General features: G+C 40.5%; 1 protein-coding gene and 1 long non-coding RNA gene across 3 annotated transcripts in view; one reads left to right on the top strand and one right to left on the bottom strand.

The window, feature by feature from the left end:
* LOC109194314 (uncharacterized) overlaps window positions 1-25457 on the top strand; it is a 78566-nt gene that overhangs the window by 43311 nt on the left and 9798 nt on the right. The window lies entirely within an intron of this gene.
* Window positions 11583-24522, bottom strand: LOC106096904 (uncharacterized). Of its 2 annotated transcripts, XR_002062026.2 has the most exons (5): window positions 22014-24522; window positions 13484-13525; window positions 13325-13396; window positions 13105-13170; window positions 11583-12974 (listed from the first exon to the last, which is right to left on the bottom strand). It is a non-coding gene; the product is annotated as an uncharacterized LOC106096904 (long non-coding RNA). The 2 variants fall into 2 exon arrangements; XR_003219856.1 differs by having other exon boundaries at window positions 11583-13170.

Raw genomic sequence — 25457 nt, 5'->3', positions numbered from 1 at the left:
ACAATAATATAATAAATCAAATACAACAAATTGTTTTAAAATATTAACATAAGCTCTCAAAAAAACCCAAAAGCATAAAGTAAATAATATATACCTGAAAAATCATCAAAAACAACAACAACAACAATAAACAAAATAATTCAAAAACAAATAAACAATCAGACAAATACAATTTAATAACCAGGACCCAATATTTTGGTGCTTATAGTTCAAACCTTACACTCAAGTACAATCATATTAATAAACGCCATCCAACAGACAATACAACACTGTACCATAAAAACAATGAAAGAAAGACTGCATCCCCAAAACATAAAAACATCTCCATACCTGCAACACAGAAATACAGCATGCTAACATTACAGCTGTGTTCTCGGCTAAAGCTCATTAAAAACTTAAATTAGCGAACTCTGCCCTCCACAAAACTTACACCGAGCGAGTCTCTTAACAACGGACAAAAACGTGGCGGTTCAGCTATATTCGCATTGCAGCTTGTGGCCTTAACAAACTTTAATTAGCTGAGAGCAACGTGGCAGTGACTTACCTCCGGCCATGCTGAAAGGAGCTGTGACCGGGGCACACATGCATGCGGCTATGTCACCACGCAGCACACACACACACACACACACACACACACACACACGAACAAACACAGACTCAGATTACATAGGTAGGAGATGAAGACGCAAAATGAAATATTTCATTTTAAAAAAAGGTGTTTTGGTGAAATTTACATGTATTTAACATGTATGCTACACATGGTAAGAAACCTTTTTTGTGTTGATGTCAGTGGCTTCTGTCTCATCCGTGGGCAGTTCGTTATCCCAGCAGGGTATCTGATTATCGGTATGATGTAAGTAGTAATATACCTGTGGCTTTTTTGCCACATTTAATTTAACTAGTTTAGGAGCATTTCACTTTTCTTTTTGCGCTCTGAAAGACACAGAGGCTAATAGTTTTTTAAACAGAGTACCACAAACAACATGTATCCCTTTAGAAATAAACTTTTCTTGTGATATTTCTAAAAAACACATATTCTCACCTGGTCACACTAGCCCTGTATTGACCCCCCCAATGTTCCTTTAATGCAACAAGGCCCTAACCCTATCTACTAGTCACACAAACACACTGCAACAGTAAGACTCGATGATTAGACAGAGGGGGTTACAGGTGGGCCCCAACAGTCAGCAAAACAAGTCATAAAACAATAAAGGCTGTTTCTTTATCAAGAGTATCCAAGGACACACACACTAACGTTCATATAGAAAGGTATACCCCCCAACTGCACCTCTATAGTTTCCACCTTTTTCTTTACAACCTGCTCTTTATATCTGCATGTCAGAGGCCAACTGAAACTAAGTCCACCTATATAAAACACCCATCAGACACACAGTATTTTCCTCAGCACTTCACAACTGCCGCAAGGTATATCGTTTTAACTTTTTTCGGACCCCAGACACAGCGGTGTGAGGTAGTTAGCGCCATCACGGTTCACATCCTTTAATTTGACCATGTAGAAAGCATCGTTTGTTTGGAACACATCAGCAGAGAGGTAGAATTCATAGCTGTTCATAAGAGTTTAATTTAATCAAACCTCATTTTACGGATCTACGTGCCTCCTCACCACTAGTCGATTCATCATTTTATTTAAATATCTTAATTTTTGGAATGATGATCCAAGCAGGACACAGAGGCTGCTAGTTTTAACGCACCAGATGCCGCAAATAAAAATAAAAGCATGACTATCCCAAGAGCCTAGCTGCAGCGACGCCTTTCTTTCAAACGGATGCCTGCAGGTGCATTGGAGCCGACGTTGCTACCCGCACAGAGCGTTTCTGACAGTCGCATGCTGCTTATACAACAGAGAAAAGCAACAATACAGCGTGTTTCTCTGCTCCAAGACATCCGCGGGCCTTTCACACGGTAAGCATGTCTGTTACACCCAGCGCATAAATGTCTGTATGTCAGTGCTGATTATTCAAACCCTGTTTAAAATGTGACACATGTGCTGTCCAAAAACATTTCCTCTAAATTTGCAAAGTTACTGATTTGAAAAAATATATTTTCGAATTTGTAGTCGGATGTCACACATGTGAGAGGCTCCTGAGCATATTTATATAGCTAAATTCACAATGGTATAACCATGCTGAATAAAAGATGCCCAAGCACCAAAGCACTCTAATGCAAGCCTCTGAACTGTATGTTGATAAGTGCATGAAGTATACCTCTACCTCTACACCTGAAAACAGTTTGTATCCGCACTCTGAGGATCTGCTGAATTGTTTTTAATGTGGCACTTTTTTGACGAAGTGCAGATGATGAATTCCTCTTTATTGGAGAAAGTGTCATTAAGCTATTGTTGCTCATACTTACTGAGTTCCCGAGCTACTTCTTTACTATGTCAGTAAACTTTTTGAAAAGGAAGGTGTTGTAGATTTAAAGAAACATCCTAATTGAAGCAAAGGCAAAAAAATTGGAATGAATTTTATGTGACTGTTCATATTAAAGCCAACAACAAGTGAAAATCCAAAAACCGGCTCCAATCCTTTGTATTAATGATCTCCCCCTCTCTCTCTCTCTCTCCCCCCTCTCTCTCGCGTGCTCGCAGAAGGAAGGTCACAGCAGGAGCTTTTCTCAAATGCATTTCCAATCAGTTTTTTTTACAAGAAGTGTAGCTCATACAACGGTATAAATGTATTCCTTGCGATACTTTATAAATATGAAACTCTAAAGATTTTGAGTTCATGCACATTGTGAAACAAGAATCTAAATATTTGTGTCACAATGATTTCTATAAAAACATGTTGCTTATGGGCATAATGTAACAAATCTTTTGTGCGCACTATTAATGATCAATGGTGATTGAAGAGGAAGCTGAACCCGGGCTCTGGACATTTTCATGACAAGTGACAGCGCAGACATGTGCTAACGAGAGAACATGTTTATCATCATAAACACGGTGATATGAAGCATCGTTAAAGTGTCACTTCAGTAATGTTGACTCGTGTTTTTAATAGATGACTTTAAAACACTAAACTCTAATTTCTGTGGTTTATTTTAAGTTTACAGAATATAACATGTGGTAAGACGACGAGTTTTACTTCACACTGTCCGTGTTATGTGTATCTATTTATCATGTATGCTACTTTGCTCTGTGGACTGTAAAATGTTTCATTGTGTTCATGAAATAAACCAGACTTTCACCGTCTGCATCTTTTACTGTTTTTCTGCTTTTGTTCACTCCAAGTTTGACAAACCCACAGACATCCAGAGTTAACTCACTAACAATGTGGAGCAGTCTCAGTGTATTTAGCTGCTTTTTCCCTAAACACAACTGTCAAAAGATTTTATTATTTTATTATTTTATTAAGTACATTTCAGTCAGTTTTTCATTATGTTTGATTTTCATTATGTTTATGCTTAAAAGTACATTTCATTATCTAAATGTGTTTGCTCTTTCAGTATTCAGCTTAAATGGGGAAGTTACACTCTGTGCAGACTCCACAGGAAGCCTGCACGCAGCACAGTTCTATTTTATCTCTTCCTGTACGTGCTCTATGAATAAAGGCTGCTTTTAATGCAGGGCGCGAGTCTCCCTGAGTCTCACCCGTGTACACGTTAAACCTGTCTGAGCGCTTTTATTCTGACCTGAGTTGCAATACAGGAAAACTCCTGACATTTCTTGGTCCTTCGAGCCGGATGGGATACAGCACTTTTGTGTGACCCCACAGGAAAACCTCATCGAGTCCTTCCGTCGTGAGAAGCCCGCGCTGAAGTCTGTCGACAGCTCCTGTCCAGGTACAGGATAAAGACCAGAAGCGTGAATTCGGGTTCTGGCCAGCGTTTTTAAAAGTGGTCCAGGTCGATGAGGCAGACCTGAGAGACCGGCAGTGAATCAGCAACCAGGTGAATATTAGCACTCTGAGACACCTTGCGTAAAACGTCTAGGCTCGCCCAGAGGGGTTGGTAGCATTCCGAAAAGTAAAGGCTCGCCTGAAAAAGGGGCTGGAAGCTTTTTTAGATAAACCTGGTCCGTAAGACGTAGTACGCGTTGAAAAGGTGTTGTTGTTGTTTTATTTTTGTTGGTGGAATAAGTTGATTTTACAGCACAATAAGGAGGCTGAACTATTCCACTATTTTGTTTACTGTAGGCCACCCAAGTACTGGTGAAAAGAGAGAAACAGGTCGTGTTTCATCACGTAAAGCTGACACCGCTTTCAAGAATAGCTTGAAAGTAGAAGGCCGTGTCAACTACCTCTCTCGATTCTCGTGCCAGAGAAGGTGCCGCAGTTGTGTAGTTGTAAAGTATTAAAATGGGTAACGAAGCTTCAAAACTCACTGCTGACGAGCAGTGGTTAGGAAAAAATGTCCAGGCGCCGGACAAATTAGTGCATATAGATGGAGAAATCCAAAGAAAACCTAAATGTCCCACGTGGGAGGGAAAATGTATAACTAAATTATAAGAAACCCTCCAAGCAGAAATAAATACTGAAAAGGATGCTAAAAAGAAAACAAAGCGTACACAAGAGTTGTATTTTAAAGCATGGAAAGAGGAATGAAGTGGAATAAACAAAAGGTTAAAGGTTAAATTAAGGTTAACTTAAATTAAAGTAGAGCTTATCTAGTGTATTCAAACTGATAATAGGAAGGATAACAACCTGTAAATTGGTACAAATGAAACAAAATTGGAATGCATGAAACCAGATAATTCACATGAAAATATATCAAATAAAATAGAGAGATGCATAAGGTATATTAAGGCTGTGTCATTGTTCAGCCAAGGAAAAGCAAATGTCTCCAGCTTGGGAAGGTGTGAAGCTGCAGATTCACACAGACCCGTGATGGATACATAATAAAATATAAACTAATATACTATTGTATATTAGTAGTAAAGTAGTGTATTGTAATATACTATTGCTGTTATAAAAAAGGAGAAACAATACAATGATAACATTAATAATGACATACTATTAATAAGAAGAGGCACCTCAGTCAGTTATGATGTGAGGTGGAAGATTGTTAAAAGTATCAAGTTTGCTCAAACTCAGTACAATGATATATGAGATGAAGAAAATAAGGAAAATAACTTCTCAGGAGTTTTCCTGTATTGCAACTCAGGTCAGAATAAAAACGCTCAGACAGGTTTAACGTGTACACGGGTGAGACTCAGGGAGACTCGCGCCCTGCAGTAAAAAAAAACAGTCTTTATTCACAGAGATACAGGAAGAGATAAAATAGACCCGTGCAGGCTTCCTGTGGAGCACAGAGTAACTTCCCCATTTAGGAGTCTGCACAGAGTGTGACTTCCCCATTTAAGCGGAATACTGAAAGAGCAAACACATTTAGATAAAGAAACGTACTTTTAAGCATAACATAATAAAAATCCTAAAATCCTAAAAAATCTCTTAACATAACTACACTAATCAGGTGCATAGAGACACTTGACCCGCTTGTAAACCTGTCATCTTAGATGAGACTTTGTTAAGATGAAGAGCAAACCTATACTAACAACTAATGAGCCAAACCCTGTATACAACAGCTAAAGCTACAAGATTGAGAAGCTGAATTAAATATGTGGACACTACCAAGCTGATGAGGAGCGGTGACGCGCATGGAGATTGTTGCTTTCGGTTTAGAGTGTTATTGAGCTTTATAACTATTGTTTGCAAAATGTTGCTAAATGCCTGTGACTGAGATGCTGGTTTTGCTCACTACAATTGTATAAATAGGGTTTGAGTTCATTACAAATGAAAGCATATTTTGAGTGATTTTAACTGTGTGAATGCTGTGAGTAGTAGGTTTTGAGTGATTGGGTGTGCTCTGTACAAAAATAATAATAATAAAAAAAAGTAATAATAACACTACAAAGGTTCACAGTAGAGTGAGTGAACAAGTGGAAGTTTGAGAGAAAAGGCAGTGTGTGTGATGATTCCTGATGTCTGAAAGGGCTCTATTTAGAAGTGTGAGTGTGACATAAAGGTGTTGGTATTAGATTGAGGTTTAGTAGAAGAGGGTTTATAGAATATGAATACAAAGAGAAACAAAAGAGTTCGATTAGTCTGCAGAAACAGGAAATATGTGTGCCTGTGGTGTGTCAAGACAGCTCACAGAGAGAAACAGACGAGTTAAACTCTAAGAAGATGAAGCGAATGAATGTTTTAAGAAAAGTAATGAAAATGACAACTTCTCACACTCAAAGTAATGAAAATGATTTTAATTGTATGCTTTAGTGTGTCGCTACAGGTGGATTTCTCAACCTGGAACCTTGAGTACAGCGTCAAAAGCATAGATTAATTGGGAAAGTGCGAGTGCAAGAATACAGGGTATAATTGGGTTGAAACTGAAGGCTGAACTCATGATTGTTTAGAGATGTCCGCCATGTCATAAACAAAAGAAGGCAAAATAATGACAGAAAGAACTGACAACTATATTAATGAACAGACAACACATACTCAAATTGTTATGTGTGAAATTATTTTTGGAAAGGGTCAGAAGAGATAGTTTGAATTTAGAACTCAGTGATAAGATGCATGAACCTTATTGCAATAAACACTTGCAATGAAGAAAGCAGCTTACACTCAATTAATATGAACGCAAAACCTTGATGCCATAGGCAATTTGTTTTGTTTTTGTTTGTTTGCTTAGTAAGTTTGGAAAACAAATTTGTGATCATACTTGTGGATCACAGTGACACATAATGATTTGGGCATATGATTTGTTGATGCCTAGTTTTAGAGCTGTGAGCTATGAACTGTAAGCAATGCAAGGTTTTTCCTAACTCAGAAGTTTGACACATGCCAGACAACATTCCTATGTAGGCATTTTGCTCTCACTGTCACACATCAGAATTGCTGTATGCTGTATCACGCGCTGACCTTCACAGCACCCCACAGGCTGGTTTCGTTAATATCTTTGTAGACGGTTCAGCGTCCAAAAATAGCCTTGGGCGGAACTGTGTAGGTTATGCAGTAACCACAGTAGACACAGTTTTAGAAGCAAAAGCACTAACTTCCTCACACTCTGCACAGAGCGCAGAACTCACGGCTGTCACACGTGCCTGTCAACTGCATGAAGACCGAGACATAAACATATACACTGACAGCCAGTATGTCTTTGCTGCTGTGCATCATTTTGCAAAAATTTGGCAGAATAGAGGGATGGTTACTTCTACTGGCAACCCAGTGCAACATGGAAATCTTTTGAAAGCACTGTTGGAAGTGATAATATTGCCAAAACAGTTAGCATTATGTAAATGTGCTGCACACCAGAAAGACAACTCAGAGGTCACTAGAGGCAATAACTTCGCAGATCAAGCCGCAAAAGCAGCAGCACAACAACCTATAGACACTTTAATGTCTGACTCCTCAATGCAAATATCACTTGATGTGCTTATAAACGAACAAAAAGCCGCACCGACTGCAGAACAAAAGAAATGGTTAAAATGTGGAGCACAGCTAGAAAATGATTTGATGACCTGTAATGGCAAACCAATACCACCAAAATCCCTACACAAAACAGCAGCATTAGTGACACACGGTTCTACTCATGTGTCGACAGGAGGAATGGTAGATATACTCTCTAAACATTTCTATACCCAAGATTTCGAAACTTCAGCAAAAGTATTTGTCAGAACATGCATGATTTGCCCAAGACATAATGCACAGGGAAACCTCAGACCGAGAAGAGGTAACTTTCCCACACCACCTCATCCTTTTCATATAATCCACATGGATTTTATTGAGCTAAACGAATGCCAAGGCTCAAAATACGCTCTAGTGATCATAGACGTATTCTCAAAATGGCCAGAAATCTATCCAGTAAAAAAGACGCCATCTCAGTAGCGAAATGTTTATGCAATCACTTCATTCCAACATATGGCATCCCCACTCTGATAAGATCAGACAATGGGACACATTTTGTTAATGAAGTAATCAGTAAGGTCTATGAAGCACTAGGATTCAGCATCAAACACCACTGTGCTTACCACCCTCAAAGTGCCGGACTTGTGGAAAGAACTAACGGCACGATAAAACAGAGACTGAGAAAATGCGTTTTTATTCTGACCTGAGCAGTGTTGGGTAAGTTACTTTAAATTAGTAACTTAGTTACATTACTAGTTACTTCTCTAAAAAAGTAACTCAGTTACTTCAAGTTGCTCGTTACTTTCAAAGTAACTAGTTACTAGGGAAAGTAACTTGGTTTTACTCAGAATTCTCTTGTTAATGTGTTGCTTCTGTAACTGGATACCCAGCAAGATTGCCAGTCTTCTATCTTGCTTACTTGCCACAAGTCCACTGTGCCACCTACCAACAGAAAGGAAAAAATAATGTGCACATTTCCACGAGAGAAATCCCACGCCTGGACCGTCGTTGACCGCCGCCATGATTCTAGCCTGCTTTTTACATCCAACACAAAAACTGCAGTCGTGGTGCTTTTGATTGTACTCAGAACTTGGAAATTCTGCCTTCTGAATAGGAAGATGTAGGTAACACCAGACTGCAGATGAGCTGCATACAGAGCTGGACTGGGACCAAAAAATCGTCCCGGGTATTTTGACTAGAGACCGGCCCACCACTATAGGAAAAATCATAAAGCCTTTGAATGAAAATAAACACTGTTGTGACAGTGATGTACACTGTTCTGATGGTATATATGTATCAATCTATCAATTGTTTGTTGTAAGACTCAGATAATTATTTTTTTTTAAAGCGAGACATTTTAAATGAGAATAATAAAGAAAAGTCCCCCCCTTGTCCTTTTAATGCCCTACCTGCCCCCCTGGCAACACTTTGCTAGATCCACCCCTGCACAGTTACCAGCTGTCAGCTACTTAGAAAAGGATCCTGGTGTTATTTGTCTCTCATTCATGTCACCTAAAAGGTAAACCTGTTTCTACATCACCTGTTCAGCTCTGATGATTCAGTAAGGACATCTCCTGGTTTCATCTTCATGTTTCCCTCTCACCAGATAACCAAACCGATATCATGACCAGCAGCTTTACAGCTGTGGCTCCAGCAAACATCAGCTGATACTAGCAATTAATATTAAATAAATTCTAGAAACGGGAGAGAATGAGAGAAGAAGAGGCAGCTGTGCAGCTTCAGCTTTGTGTCTTTTTCATTGTAGCTGAAGTCCGGGACAAACTGTGTTCCTTTTCACCTCAGTACGAAACGCGTAATATTTTCTCTGAATACGAGACGATTCTGTTTTTTACGGGACGGTTGGCAACTCTAATAATTAACCATATGAACAAAATAAAGTTCAACATCAGTAACGTAGCACCCACCCAGCTGTATAGAAACTCCGTCATGCTAGCTAGCACGCAGTACGAAAATGTCAGCATACCGAAAATAAACTCCACCTAAACTTGGTTTATATCTGACTCAGATAGACTGCAGGTCATAACTTCTTACCTGAAGTTCAGTTCACCTGACACGCGGACCGGCGGCCGCTTCGGGTCTCTCCTCTTGCCTCCCTTTTCCTTCATCCACCTGCTGGCTTCCACCACTTGCTAATGTTATTGAATCTGTGGAAGCTCCGCGATATCCACCACACGAAGTAACGAGTAACGAGCCTATCTAAATCCCAGTAATGAGTAACGCGTTCCTGGTTTTGGCATAATAACTAGTTACCGTGCTCGTTACCACAATAATAACGTAGTTACTGTAACGCGTTACTTAATAACGCGTTAGTCCCAACACTGGACCTGAGTTGCAATACAGGAAATCTCCTGACAACAACCAACTGAGAGAAACGCTTGTAGTCCTCACTTTGGTCATTTGAACGCTCAAGGAGATTTGTTCCATAGACACCTTATACTAGTGTTTCCTGCACTTAATCCATCACTACTATGTTCTATTTAAATCCAGATTCCTTTTATAGTTTGCAGTGAAAATTGTTAAACGATTGCTTAATGGGACAGAAGTACACGTCACTCTTTACTAACACATTTATTGCTGAACGACACAGCTAGCAGTCTCACACACTCTTTAGGTTTTTGAAGTTTTGTGTGTAATGGTTTCGTCTCTCACACCTCACCCTTTTCTCCCCAGTATGACTCCCAAAGTACGGCTCAGTAAACAAACAAGGACTCTAAAGTCAGAACAGAAATATACATTTGGAAGATGAACGATTCCCCACTTTCACAATGATAAGGTGTCAAATCCACAAATCCCCAACAGATGGTTTGTTACATGCGGGTGAGAAGGGCAAGCTTTGCTTACACAGCCTCACACATTATAGATTTTTAAAGTTCTTGTGTACAAGAGTTTAGCCACAGACGTAACTTCTAATTTTGATAAAGATCACTCCAGCTACATATTTCTTAAAAAATGAAGCGTCTTTATTAAGCTCTTATTTATAAATGTTTACACAATAATAGACACCGTGTGCTCTGTGACATTATAGTCTTCTACTTCTGCTTCCATCGGTTTGCATTTTAAACTCCCAACCTTTCAGATTGTTATGAACGACTTATATTTCTAACATTTTGTGATGTAAAAGTGAACCACGCAGCTTTTTTATTTTCTGTATGTGGGAATCACTTAAGACACGAGTTATTAAAACAATTATAAATGACAGTGTGATGGCCATAGTATATGTTAAGGATAATGTTTCTCAATGTAACATTGCAAAGAACTTTTGGATAGGATACAACATTTTGTAAACAGTTACCTCAGATCCTGTAGCCTCAGATCTATGTATTGCAACTTTTGCAAAACTCTGCAGCTCGTGTGCTGACGAAGACCAGAGGGCGGGCCCACATTACACCGGTTTTACAATCGCTGCATTGGCTCCCCGTGTGTTTCAGGATCGATTTTAAAGTTCTTTTATTGGTTTTTAAATGTCTTAATGGTCTTGGGCCTTCTTATCTTTCAGATCTGCTTTTACCATACGAACCCTCGCGGACCCTGAGGTCCTCTGGTACTGGCCTTTTGATTGTCCCTAAAGTCAGGACACATACTCACGGAGAGGCAGCTTTTCAGTGGTATGGTCCTCGACTGTGGAACAGCCTGCCGGAGGAGCTCAGGGCCGCAGAGAACGTTCATGTTTTTAAAAACAGGCTCAAGACCCACCTTTTTAATTTAGCTTTTAACTAACGTTTATTTATTTAATGCTTATTTATTCTATCCTGCTATTCTATTTATATTATTCATTTAGTTTTACCTAATACCTATTGATTGTATTCTTATTCATTTTTTTATCTTCTTACTCTGTTTATACTTATATTTATATTATATCCCACTCTTATTTATTTTATCTTTTTATCCTGTTTATATTCTTATTAGGTCATATCTCCAGTGTTTCCTCGGAGGGGGCTCTCTGCACCGGGGCTGTGATCGACCGTGGCTGCTGGGGCCCTGTGGGTCCTCTGAGCCTGGCTGGGGGGCTTCTTTGCCTCCCTCCTGCTGTGTGCCCAGCCTGGAGGCTGCGGTCTGTGATCGGCTCCCGGTGCAGACAGCTCCCTATGATAGTGTTTCCTCACTTGGCTAATGCGTACCCAGCCCAATTTTACTCTTTAGGTGTGTGTGTGTGTATGTGTGTGTGTGTGTGTGTGCGTGTGTGGGGGGGTGGGGGGGGGATGTGTGTATCATGACCGCTTCTGTTAATGACAGTGCGGGGAATGAGTGGGAGGGTGGGGTGGGCTGCTTTTAACCATGTAAAGCACTTTGTGCTACAGTTTGTATGAAAAGTGCTTTATAAATAAAGATTGATTGATTGATTGATTGATTGATGTAACGTAAAACTTTCCACTTAAGTAACTAAACACATAAAGTCACCCTTACCAATAATCGACTGCTGCTTGAAAAAGTAGCACAAACAGACAACTGACTCAGCAATGATGAGTAGAGCTACCCGAGGCCAATATTCAAGCGGAAGAAAATTAAAAGTTTTGGTTTTTGTGGCTCGAAAAATTAAAGAAAGTATGTTTAACAATTCAACAAGAGCCACACCTTCAACACATGTACATTCAAATTTTGGAACAGGTTCAGCATTGCTGTTGTTCAGTAGTTTTTAGCCACTCTCAAAAGTCATTTTATGGCTTGAATATTTCCAGCTGATAAGGAGACTTATGGCATTTCAAATGTGCGTCCAAAGGCTTTAAACATCCGCTTTGTCTGTAACGACAGTATGAAACTACAGAGCATTGTTTTTACTAAAAATCAACATTTTCAGATGAAAATTTGGCTGCTTTTTGTTTTTTCACTGTTTTCATCTGTTCACATTTTTTATATTTATGCTTTTGGGACTGAGGGTATCTAATACGCACGTTGTTACTGTGTTTTGTACTACCAGCTGTGAGGGCTCTGCTTTTACTTTGAGCAGTCTGGTTTTATTTTGTCTTGCGAGTGTGTTTTTCAAACAAGATGTTCGTCAGTTTGATTTTGTTACCACAAACTTTGTGTGAAGTTCACAACAGAGGTAAAGAGATTGAAACACATCAGTTTAAGGAGGCAGGGGTTGGACCATCTGCACAGGAGAGGTGAAGAAGAGAGTGTCAGGGGAGATGTACAACAGAAGCAGAGGGAACATTTTACAAGATGATAAATGGCAGCAGAGTTCATCAACATTTCAGTTTGATTAAATTAAAGATTTTAAACTACACAGGGTTTATTTTCTCCTCTGATAGTAATCATATTGAACATGTCAGTGATGAAAGAAAGAAAGAGTATAAAGAAAAATAGTAAACGTGTGTCTAATTAAACTGTTCCTGTGAACCTTAAATCATCCTTTAATATGTTCAGTGTTACAAACTTGAAGAAGCAGAGAAAAGATCACCAGACATTAATCTAAGCAGTTTTCAGCCTTCATTCATATTGAAATGTTGAAATCTTCCCCGCTAGACCTAAGTGCAGCGTTTGATACCGGTGACCATAACATTTTATTACCCTAACCCTAATTTTCCTGTCATAAACACCTTCATTCCCCATGGGGTCTATGAGCAGTATTTTCTGTGCAGAAATGTTGACAATCTAAAGAAAAAGTTAATAAATTAAAAATTACAATAGTTTTTGCCACTGAAAACCTATTTAAGAATAACACTTTGAGCAAGAAACTGCTTCACAACAAATTACGCAAATGAATAACTAAATGAACACATACCACAAGAATCCAGTGTGTACCAAAGTTTACAGGGCACAGCCACATGTCTTCAACTGGGAACTTCATCTGTGGGATTGGAAGTGCAGAGTAATTTCGATTTACTTAGGTACCGTGCGTCTCAGGGTGTTTTCAAATATAGTCTTGTGTAAAGGAACCGAACTCTGTCCTCAGAAATAGAAATGAGTCAACTTTTTGGACCACTTCTGAACTTTCAACTTACCTTGGTGTGGCATCTGAACTGCCCAGAAAACAACGAGCTTGCAACTACTGAACAGAGCAGGTGTACAGCATTCTGTATAAGTATACAAAAATGTTAAAGAACAGTAAATACATTTTTTTGTATTTCAAAGTAAGTGGGCAAAGGACATTTCTTATTTACCTTTCGTCTCTCAATGACACGGTGCAGGTATGCATCAATGACCTGTTTTGAAAAATCAGAGTTTATACACAAGCAGCAACAATTTCTGAAGTAACTGCTTGAGTGCTGTACACAAAAACTTGGAAAGAAATATAATTGCTGATAAAGGTTCTTTCTGCATATACTGGAACTGGGTATTATGATGTCACAGATGTCACAACATCTGTGTTGTGGTTGATGACAGTCTTTCCTAAGTGAATGGGTGAAACCTTATCAGAGTTTTGCTATATAACCCCCCCACCTACCCGCACATTTTAAACTATTAATGGTGTCTGCACTGCAAATGCTTCAGAAGGAGCAGCACTTCAAAATCTGAATCAGGTAAGTGACGGAAGTGACGGAGGTAAGTGACGGAAGTGACGGACAAGGTAAGCGACACATGCTGTAACTGACGTCAGACGCCGGAGATTTTGGCGGAAAATTTAAGCGAATGGTAGTTTAGAACTGAACAAAGTTTCTTTAAGCTTTAGCATTACCAAATATAATAATCAATTGTCATATAACTAACAACATCTGTCCTATCATCTCTAAACACCCTGGAGGACAACGGGGAGAGTTTAGACGCTCTCCAAGATTACATCGACCGCTGTTTCCAAGATTTAGTCATGAAGAAGGCCCAGAGTGCATCTTCCCCGGCCAAAATTGAGACACCGTCATCGAAGAGATGTCGCCCGGCAGACTCCCCCGGCACAACATCACCTGCCGGCAAAGGCATTGCAGACATCCTGGAGTCAATCGACCAACGATTGTCCAGTTTCGATGCGAGGCTGTCCCTGGTGGAGATTTTACACCGGGAATTTAAATCTCTGCGAGAATCCCTGGAGTTCAGCCAGCAGCAAGTGGAAACGCTTGCCGCTGAAAATGCCACGCTACGGGAGTCGGTCAAATCTCTCACCGATAATGTGACCCAGCTAAACACTGAAAATAAAAAAATAAAAGAGTCAGTTATCGATCTACAAGCCCGTAGCATGCGTGACAACCTTGTATTTTCCGGTATTCCAGAATCTGCCGGAGAGGATGCAGAGGCAACGGTGAAAAGCTTCATTAAAATCCACCTGAAGCTGCCGGAGGACACCGTAAAGAACATTGCCTTCGATAGAGTGCATCGCTTGGGGGCCGTGAGGACGCCGGCCGGGAGACCACGTCCTATTGTGGCCAAATTTGGCCACTTCAAACAAAAGGAACAGGTGAAAAGCCGCGGGAGGGAATTAAAAGGAACGGACTTCAGCGTGAACGACCAGTTCCCCAAAGAGATCCTGGAACGACGCAGGGTCCTCTTCCCAATCCGACGCAGCTTCATCCAGAAGGGCTCCCGCGCTGTCATCGCTGTGGACCGGCTGTACGTGGACGGACAGCTCCACCGCGACCCCGACATCACTCCGTGGCTGTATTAACTTCACACCAGATAAGAATCCGCTACACCCTTTCCCTATCCACGCACACTAACTTGCATTAACTTAACATTAACATCTGTTTAACTTACCAGTATCAAATCGGCTCATCTTAATTTCATAGCAGAATTAACACCGTCACTCTCCGTCAACGGTATGATTGGAATGTTTCCGGGTTTGTTTTTGTTTGTTTGTTTTTGGTTTTTTTGCTATTGTTTTTCTCTCCTTCTCGTTTTTTTTCTCTCTTTTTCCCCCTCCTGTTTTTATGCTGCTCACCCTTGTACTTGGTTTCTTTCTTTATTTCTTTCACTGCTTCGATCACCTGCCTCCAGACTCATCCACAAACTTTATTTCGACACATACGCACAGCACGATCACGCACAATCATGCGCTCAACGGCAGCACATTTACATCAGACAGACAGCGCACACAGTATAGGATACACACACTTAAGTCAAGCGTACTACTCATATTAGTAAATATGCACACACATAATCAGACTCAGGGAGCATCTCGCCACGCATTTTTTCTCTCTCTCCCTCTCTTTATTTATGAACTGGTGATGTATTCTCTCCACCTGTCTAAGCGACACACACAGCATACACCCCTAGTTATACAAACACATCTATGGGTGAACTAAGATTCGTTACATGGAATGTAAATGGAGCTGGCTCCAGAGAAAAGAGGTTAAAAATATTTAACCAACTCAAAAAACTACAGGCAGATGTTGTCCTTTTACAAGAGACCCACAGACCTCTTAAAGGTTCGAATGAACTTAAAACACCTGAGTTTCCTAATGTGTTCTCAGCTTGTTATAATTCTAGACAAAGGGGAGTAGCAATTTTAATACATAAAAATATTAATTTCACAGTACTCGATACAGTTATAGATCCAGAGGGCAGATTCTTAATCATTAAACTATCTATATGTGATAAAAAGCTATGTATTGTAAGTGTATATGGTCCAAATGTTGATGATCCCTCATTCTTTCACGGTTTTTTCAGTGCACTCTCTGAACACTTAGATGGCACACTTGTTCTTGGAGGCGACCTCAACCTTGGACTAAATGAAGAAATGGATAGGCTCAATACAGCAGGAACTCAGCGTAATTGGCAGTCCACAAATATAATCAAACAGTATATGAGTGACTTTGGTCTTTGCGATGCATGGCGCTCCCTTCACCCCAACAGTAAGGAATATTCTTTCTTCTCACATGTTCATCACTCCTACTCTCGTCTGGATTATTTTTTGGTCAGCAGCTCACTGCTGAGTGACATTTCAGACACTGAGATTCATCCTATAGCTGTCAGCGATCATGCTCCTGTATCTTTAACACTAATGCACAAGAATAATACTATGCCAAGTAAAAACTGGAGATTTAATACTTCACTGCTTAAAGATGAAGACTTTATTAAATATTTTAAAAAAGAGTGGACTTCATATTTAGACTTTAATGACACTCCCGGAACATCAGCTTCTGTTCTATGGGAAGCAGGGAAAGCTGTGATGAGAGGTAAAATAATTTCTTTCTCATCACATAAAAAGAAAGAAGAAAACAAAAATATTCAGGAATTAGAAAAAACCATCAAATCCCTAGAAGAAGCTTACGCGTACCACCAAGATCAGGAAACACTGAACAAAATACGCAAAACAAAACTAGAATTAAATGAGATAATTGATAAAAAAACAAAATTCTTAGTACAAAGACTACGCTTACAAAATTATGAACATAGTAATAAATCCGGTCAATTTCTAGCAAACCAGCTAAAAATAAATAAAGAAAAAACAACTATATGTGCTGTTCAAGATTCATCTGGGAACACAATATTTGACCCGAAACAAATAAACAACATTTTCAGGGATTTCTATAAAACGTTGTATTCACCACAAATAAACCCATCTAAAAAGGAAATTGATCAGTTTTTAGACAACATAACTCTCCCAAAATTATTAGACACTCAAGCAATGGCACTAGATTCGCCACTGACACCAGGTGAACTCCAGGAAGCCCTGATAAGTATGCCCAATAATAAGGCTCCAGGCCCAGATGGCTTTCCTGCAGAATTCTACAAAGAATTCTGGACGATTCTAGCACCAGTTTTTTACAGAACGTTGTTGGAAATCAAGGAAAATGGCAGACTTCCATCAAATATGAATTCTGCAAACATTAATCTCCTGCTAAAACCAGGCAAAGACCCTGTATATCCCTCAAGCTATCGTCCAATATCCCTTATAAATGTAGACCTTAAAATAATCTGCAAAGCTCTCTCGAAGAGACTAGAGAAAATAACCCCCTCTTAATTCATCCTGACCAAACTGGTTTCATAAAAGGTAGGCACTCATCAACAAATACACGTAGATTACTTAATTTGATAGACTACTCATACAGTAAAAACCTTGAAACTACAATATTTTCTTTAGATGCAGAAAAAGCGTTTGACAGAGTTAACTGGAAATTTCTATTTGCAACTTTACACAAATTTGGTTTTGGATCTTCTTTCATCAACTGGTTAAAAATATTATATAATTCCCCAACAGCTTGTGTCAGAACAAATGACCAGACATCCTCCAGCTTCTGTCTCCTGAGGGGCACCAGGCAGGGATGCCCACTCTCCCCTTCACTGTTTGCAATTTTTATCGAACCACTAGCAGCAGCAATTAGACAGAATTCAGTAATTAAGGGCATAAAATGCAAGAATGTAGAACATAAAATCAGCCTTTATGCGGATGATGTGTTACTCTTTCTCCAAAATTCACAAACCAATATCTCTGGGGTGATTGAACTGATAAACTCTTTGCAAGAATATCAGATTACTCAATTAACTGGTCAAAATCTACAGTCCTTCCGATTAATTGCTCCTTCCATAATTCCTCTTCTACTCCACTGCAATCGGGAAATATAAAATATTTAGGTATTAATGTATCTCCCAAGCTTGCAGATCTAACTAAATTAAACCATATCCCACTTTTAAAGAAGGTAGAAGGTGATCTGGCTAGGTGGAAATGTCTACCCATATCACTCATGGGAAGGGTTGCCGCTATAAAAATGATGGTATTACCAAAAATAAATTATTTATTCTCAATGATCCCAACTAAACCGCCGCAAGATTGGTTCAGATCTCTAGATTCATATATGTCCAAATTCCTTTGGAAAAATAAGCCCCCACGTATAAGCTTAAAAACACTACAAAAGACCAAGGATAAAGGAGGATTAGAACTACCTAACTTTCAGCATTACTTCTTAGCCAACAGGCTTCAGTTTATCTCAGGATGGCAAAAACATACCCTCTTAGATGAACCTTGGCTAGATGTAGAACAAGCACTTTGCAATAATCTAGAGATTTCAGATCTACCATTTATCAGCTCAAACATCCAACGACATGAATGCTTCAAAAGCATCAACATCAGCTCTTCTCTGACAGCATGGTGGGAGTTTCTGAAGTTGACAGAGTCTTCATTAATCCCATGCAAACGTACACCTATCTGGAACAACCCTGACATATTACAAAACAATAATATGATAAACTTTTCAGATTGGAGTAGTAAAGGAATCAAATACTTAGAACATATACTAGAAGGAACAGAATTTATCTCATTTGACAGACTAGTTACACAATATGGGATCAACAAGAAAAGATTTTTAGAATATCAACAAATTAAATCCATAATAAATAAGAGATTTAAACCGGGTCAAGTTGAACTACAAACGACACCAAGTGTGGTTCAATTTCTTACTCTTAAAACCCCCAAATTACTATCCAAAATATACAGAATGCTTTCTAAAACAGATGAATCAATATCACTTCCTATTGCAAAATGGGAAGCGGATTTATCAGTTAACTTTGACCAAAACTTCTGGTCTCAGATTTGCTTAAAAACCTTTCATCTAATTAGAAATCCCAGTCTTCAATTAATTCAATACAAAATACTACATAGAGTGCACTATACAGGCCATCGGATGTTCAAGATGGGCTTTACGTCTACCAACAACTGCTCACACTGCCAAACCAACTCACCGGACAATTATATCCACGCTCTTTGGTTCTGTCCACCAGTTCAGAAGTTTTGGCGCGAGATATGTGAAGACTTATCAAAGTGTCTGAAATGTAACATTCCAACTTCCCCTTTAGTATGTTTGTTGGGCAGCTTAGATAATGTCACTCCGGAAAAGAATATAGCCCATATGGTTTTCACTGCCCTATGCATAGCCAAGAAAACAGTCCTCATGAACTGGAAAAATAAAAATAATCTTAATTCTAACCAATATAGAAATTATTTATTAGATTACATTAGTCTTGATACAGCCTCTGCCACCACATCAGATCAATTTCTCTGGGCTCCTTTGATCAGCTCCATCACCTAGTGGGGGTGGGGGGTCTTAGTTTGGTCCCACCTTCACTGTTGTGATTGGTGTGGGGGTAGGGACAGGCTTAGGGCATCAGGGGGTTCCCCGGGAGCATCTTCCTTGGGGGCTCAATCCGGGGTAGCGGTCATGGCCAATTAGGGGCTCTGTTGGCTCTTAGGTGACGGTTTCCTCGTGGCTGCGTGCAGCGGGGCTAGGGGAGGGTCTGTGCTGACGGACGTGGGTTACTGACCTGGTAGCCTGGCTGCCCCTGGGTGGGTCCGGGATGGGCGTGAGGTTCTGGGGGCACTCCGTCTCTGGGCTGGGGCCCTGGCCAAGCCTCAGGGGCTTGGGTCCTGGTTGGTGTGTTGCCGGGGTTGTGGGCGGGTGGGTGTATGGGGGCCCAGTCCTGGCGCGGGGTGCCGCCTGTGCATCGAACCACCTGGGGGCTCTTCAACTGGTGGGGGAGGTTGTCAAATCCTGCAGGAGATTTCCTCTCTTCAGGAACTCTCTCTGCAGGAGGGGGAGATACAGGAGAGGTGGAGGAAGATCTCAGCCTGGGCGTCTATTGTCTTGTGTAGTCTGGAAGATGAGTGGATGATGGGGTGGGTGCAGTTTTCTCTGTGGTGGGGTCGGGTGGACTGTCCCGGGCTCTGTGGGGCTGGGCGGCGTTGCTGCACTGGGCCCCGGTCCGGATGGGCCTGGGCCCCCCTTTCCCTGGCGGGTTGCAGAGTATGGGGGTGCCTACTGGGGTCAGCGGGGGAGCTGGCCCCAGGGAGGGGTCACTTGCCCCTCCCTTCCTTCCCTCCCCATCTCCAGCTGCCTCCCTCTTCCCGCTCCACCACAATCACCCACACATGCAGGGCCTTGGGGTAGGGGTGTGTCACCAGGGTGCAGAGGAGACATCCCCCCCCTCTGTCCCCTTCTGGCTGCCTCTGCCTCAATTTTATCCCACAACTTAGACATTCACATTACTCACACTCTCATTACACATACATATAGGATCTTGGGGGTGGGCACGCTACACGGATTCCAAATTACCATCAGGGTGTACACCTCACCCCTGGCGTCGTTGCCCACCTCTCAATTTTAAATACACGTAGACATTGAGGGCTAGCAGGAGGGGCCATACGCTTACCTGCTGCTCTGGCAGGTAGCTCCATGCCCTCCTGGGTTTTAAATGCACCTTAGAACACACATACATCAACACTACATATGAGCGGGTGGAGGGAGGTTTGGAGTCTTCCTACACCCCCGTTCTCTGCGGCCTGCTGGAGCGGGGGGGGCTAGGAGGAGGAGTTGGCCGTCCGACTGGGGTCTGGAATGTGGGGCCTCCCTGCTGCTGCGGAGTCGGGGCGGTCTGCTTCTCCCCACCGCAGGGAAAAGGGTAACATCACCTGGGTCTGGGCGCAGTTTCCCCCTCCAGGGGCAAGGGTACCTAGACCCGGGGCTTAGAGTACGCTTGGGGAGTGTGATTGTGTGTACAGCGTCTCTTTATGTCCGTCTCCACGTTGGGTGAGTGTTGAGTAATTGTATATGAGAGCATGAGGGTGGGAATAGATGTTTGTATCTGTGTGTGCCTGTTTGTCTGTGTCTATATGTCAGGTTGGGTATCAGACCCCACCTCTCTGGGGACATCTCAGGCCCTCCAAGGTTTGGAGGCCCATCTCCCCCCACCACTTCCCCTGCCGGTGGCAGACGCCCTCAGACATCGGTGCGTTGGTGGTTCTTTGTGTCCGGGGATGGGCGCCCAGGTACCCACCGGCTCACTCCTTGGCGGCTGCTTATCGGGGCCTGGAGCCTGGGGCTCGCTCGGGCCACTTCGGGGATGGGGTGCCCTCGGCCTCTCGGCCCGGGGCTCGGTCACTCAGGCACAGCTGGCTGCCGGCGGAGCTCACGGGCACGTCACTGCAACCCCCCCGGCTTCTGCTCCGCGGCTGCTGAGTGACCCCTCATCTGGGACTCTCCTCAGCTCTTTCTGGGATAGTGGCGCGGCTGCCCCTCTGTTGGTCTTCCTTGGTCTCTTGTGTTCTGGGGGCCTCTGGATGTCTGGAGTTTTGATCTCCTCCATACCTGCTTCATGCCCTGGAGGATGGGGCAGTGGCCCCCCACACCCTCTAGCAGATCATTACATGAAGGAACCTTTTAAAAACAAGCGCGTTCATGCTCACAGGTGCACACACGGGTGATCACACACACAAACTACACCCTTTTTGGCTCCTACCTCAAAGCACACTGTGCGCTGTCGATCTCACGTGCTGCACAATAATGTTTAATATTTAGTATTTACTGTCATATTCCCATAGATCATTGTGATGTTGTTTATTACTCTCGTTTTCTTCTGCTTGCTTTCTTTTTTTCTTAACAGGTGATCCAGGTGATCGATATATGTATTTTTTGTCTGCTTATTCTGTTGGTTTTTGGTTTTTGCCCTTCTCCCCCGTCCCTCTTCTCAGCTGTTTTTCTTTCCCTCTTTCTTTCTCCCCTTTTCTTTCCACCAGTCAAGTCTGTCCCGTATTCAGCAAGTGAAAATAAAATAAACAATAAAAGGTGAATCAAATGGACCATTACGGCAAGGCTGGGATGGTCCATTTGGTAAAGTAAATCCGTTGGGCATCTTTCTTCGCCTTTAGACAATAATGCTGATGGCAAAAGAACCAAACGGGACAGGTTAAAAAAAAAAAAAAAAAAAAAAAAAAAAAAAAAAAAAAAAAAAAAAAAAAAAAAAATCTGAATCAATAATGATAAGTTATCTTACCTCATCAGAAAGCCACCGTGACCCCTGCAGTGTTCGAAAAGAGGAATCAAATAACTTGTATGGTCCAACAACTGACTCCAAGCGCCCACACTGCAAATTATCTGGTGCTTGCCATGATTTAAAATCTTATTTTTAGACAGGCCAGTTAATTTGCCTTGTTTTAAAAAAAGATTTACTTGTTTCTAAGTCTGGATTTTAGATAATAAACTTAAACCGAGAATAACCATATAATTGTGTCTATATTAGTACAGAAATCCAGAAATGGGAAGAATAACTCTTAAAATAGCCTACATTAGGTCTCTCACCAAATGTCTCTCAAAATATCACTTGTTTCAAGATGCAGTGACAAACCTAATTTGCTTGATTTAGGAAATTCACACAAGGCATCTGTTGAAAATATGATTTATTCAAAATCATGTCTGACTTCAAATTTGTACATATAAGGGAAAAAAATTAACCACAATTTATGATACAAATCACATTTCAAAGAGAGCTGTTTGTCCCAGCATGCCAGCATTATGTGGTACAACATTGATATTGGTTTAGGGAACATTTAATGACTGTCAACTGATAGCATCGCAAACTACACTAAGACAATACTTGGTGCAACCCTAATCTTAAGGGTGATTTCTATGGGAAATAAAATCAGAAAGACTGTATTTTATTGGCACAAACACACTGTCCCTAAAACTAATAGAAAAGTATGAAGTATAATCAATGAGCTCATGGGCTAATTATGTAGCTTGAGCAACAATGGGCACAGTTACTTCATATGCCAGTAAGTCTTCATTTAAATTCAAAGTTTCATAGCGTTGGTATTCAAAAGCAATAAAAGATGAGTCAATCAAAAAGATATCCTTTATCAGTCCAAACACAGGGAAAGTGCCATCCACATCTGCAATAATCATGGACTTCCCAGTAATGTATTTATTGCCATTTAGAACATACCATTTCACTGAGACAACAGACTGCATGACGTCTATTCCAAAAAATTCTTTAATTTTTTTCCTAACATATTCATTATTTTTAACAGCTGATACTGGCCCGGATTCCTTTTCTTTTGCAAAAATAGGATGTTCAGTGCCCATTTCATTTTGACAACACTCAAGAAACTGACTGTGGTTTGCTAGGGATTTACAAACATTTTTAAAATTTAACTTAGAAGCCCACTGTTTAAAATAGGAGTGCTTTGCCTCAAAGCGCATGCACATACTCCTTATTCAAGGACCAAGGGATAAGATTTGGCTGGGAAGATGCAACATATAATGTTGCTTAGGTATTATATTGGCTTCGGGAAAAAGTCGCTTGAACTGATACAGGTGTTCTTCAATCATACTTCTCAGTTGCAATACAGTTTGTAAAGAAATAATGGGAGCAAGAACTATTTGAACTATCATAATTAACTTTCTAATAAATACAACATACTCACTCTCCACACCATACAAAAGAAAAAGTAATATTTTTAAAAGAATTAGCATCTGTCCACAAGACTGTTTCAAATTGTTGTCGTTAGCCGCTAAAGTGCCAAAGCTAATAGGACATGGTTTATCCCGTATTTCAAGAGGTGAGTAAGGAAAATTTTGAATGTCTGAATTAAACTTGTCTAATTCCAATTGCCCTGAGAGAATTAGGTGTTTTAATACAAATTTAACTTCCATTGATGCAACACCTTCAAAAATAACATGCATTATGTCCTGGGGAGTTTGTTTGATGAGGTCAAATGCAGGAACGTCAACTAGTCTGCTTCTTCTATTAATTCCATAAGTAGTTTTGAGGGACGCTTTCAATAAATCTGTGCTTGCTTTATCTATTTCAAAACACTGCCTGATATGTTTCTCCAGAGTTCTTTGAACAAACTTCTTCTCCTCAAAAACACTTTGCATATCATCAAAGTTGCATTCACAGTGTCTACATTTGCTATAAGCAAAACCAATCCCTTCTTTAAAGCCAGCAATCTCATGCTGGGCTAGCGTTTCTCCGCAAATGGCTATAACAGCACCAAACAATTCAATTTCACCATTTGACATTTCAATCCTTACACCATTGTAAAGCAGTGACAGATCTTGAAGTATTCTTTTCAGTACAACATCAATACCCCATTGAGAAATGTCATTTGCTTTAACAATAGCAAGAAGTCATATTGCAGCTAACTTTGACCTAAATTTTGGATCAATATTTCCTAAAGTATAATAAAACATCACCAATTTGTTTGCAGAAGCATGGGACCCTAAGGGGTTACATATTTCAATTTCATCTGTGTACAGTATTAATTGCAATGCATTTGGCCTCTGAGAAAACAAGGGGTGAGATGTAAAGAGGGACCCGTCTCTAAAATCATAGAAGAATCCCTCTCTGCTTCTTTGTGGTGCAGTGTTCAACATGGTAAACATTCTCTCATTAGTCATTAACTGCTTTAGACTTTCAATTAATGGTCAGTGTTGGTCAAGTTACTTGAAAAAAGTAATCAGTTACTAATTACTGATTACCTCCCCCCAAAAGTAATCCCGTTACTTTACTGATTACTTATTTTCAAAAGTAATTAATTACTTAGTTACTTAGTTACTTAGTTACTTTTTAAAAACACGATTTACAACCTGAATAAGTGATAAAGCGATAGATCTTTCAGCCCAATTCTACTTTTTCTGCATAATCCATCATACAAAATGTAATCAAATGGAAACGTCTCTTTTTAAAACTTTAAATCTTTTAACTTTATGCATCAAGCAAAAACTTAATTATATGCAACATTCTCTGACTGGAAGAAATTTGTTTAACATTTAAACCTATTTTCTGCACATTCCAGCACATAAAATAAAATATGTTTTTGTGTTTACACTCAGTCTTTCAAATAGATGCAAGTAAAACACAGCAGAAAATAAATAAAATCAAAGACTAGCGGTCCTGTTGCTCTATTTTCACCTGTAAAGCAGGACTGGGGTAGGCGGAGGTTTACCCTGGTGCAGGTGTGCCACAGCGGTCAGTGGAAGAATCCGCGAGTTTCTCTGTGAATTTCACATTACGTCATAGTACACTTGGTGCTTGCTTGGAAGTTAAGGGGTTTTTTCGCTAAAAAGAAGTTTTCTTCCCACGCACAACGGACACTAATGTTTTTGTCACTTTTTATGGAATCAAACTCAAAATAAGGTCAGTACTTCCACGCTTTAAACGCTGCATGCTACACTCTGTCCCGCACTCTATATATTATGATCTGCAGACAACTGTTGTCATCGCACTCGCTTACGTCACTGTCATGAGACATTCTCGCAAAAAATCACGGTTTTAGTAACGCAGTAACGCAGCGTTCCTACGTGAAAGTAACGGTAATCTAATTACCGTTTTTGCAATAGTAATCCCTTACATTACTCGTTACTTGAAAAAAGTAATCAGATTACAGTAACGCGTTACAAGTAACGCGTTACTGCCCATCTCTGTTAATGGTACATA

Source organism: Oreochromis niloticus, linkage group LG4, assembly GCF_001858045.2.
Source record: "Oreochromis niloticus isolate F11D_XX linkage group LG4, O_niloticus_UMD_NMBU, whole genome shotgun sequence".
Taxonomy (NCBI): Eukaryota; Metazoa; Chordata; class Actinopteri; order Cichliformes; family Cichlidae; genus Oreochromis; species Oreochromis niloticus.
Note: the sequence above shows the minus strand (reverse complement) of the source record. Positions and strands in the feature narration are given on the sequence as shown.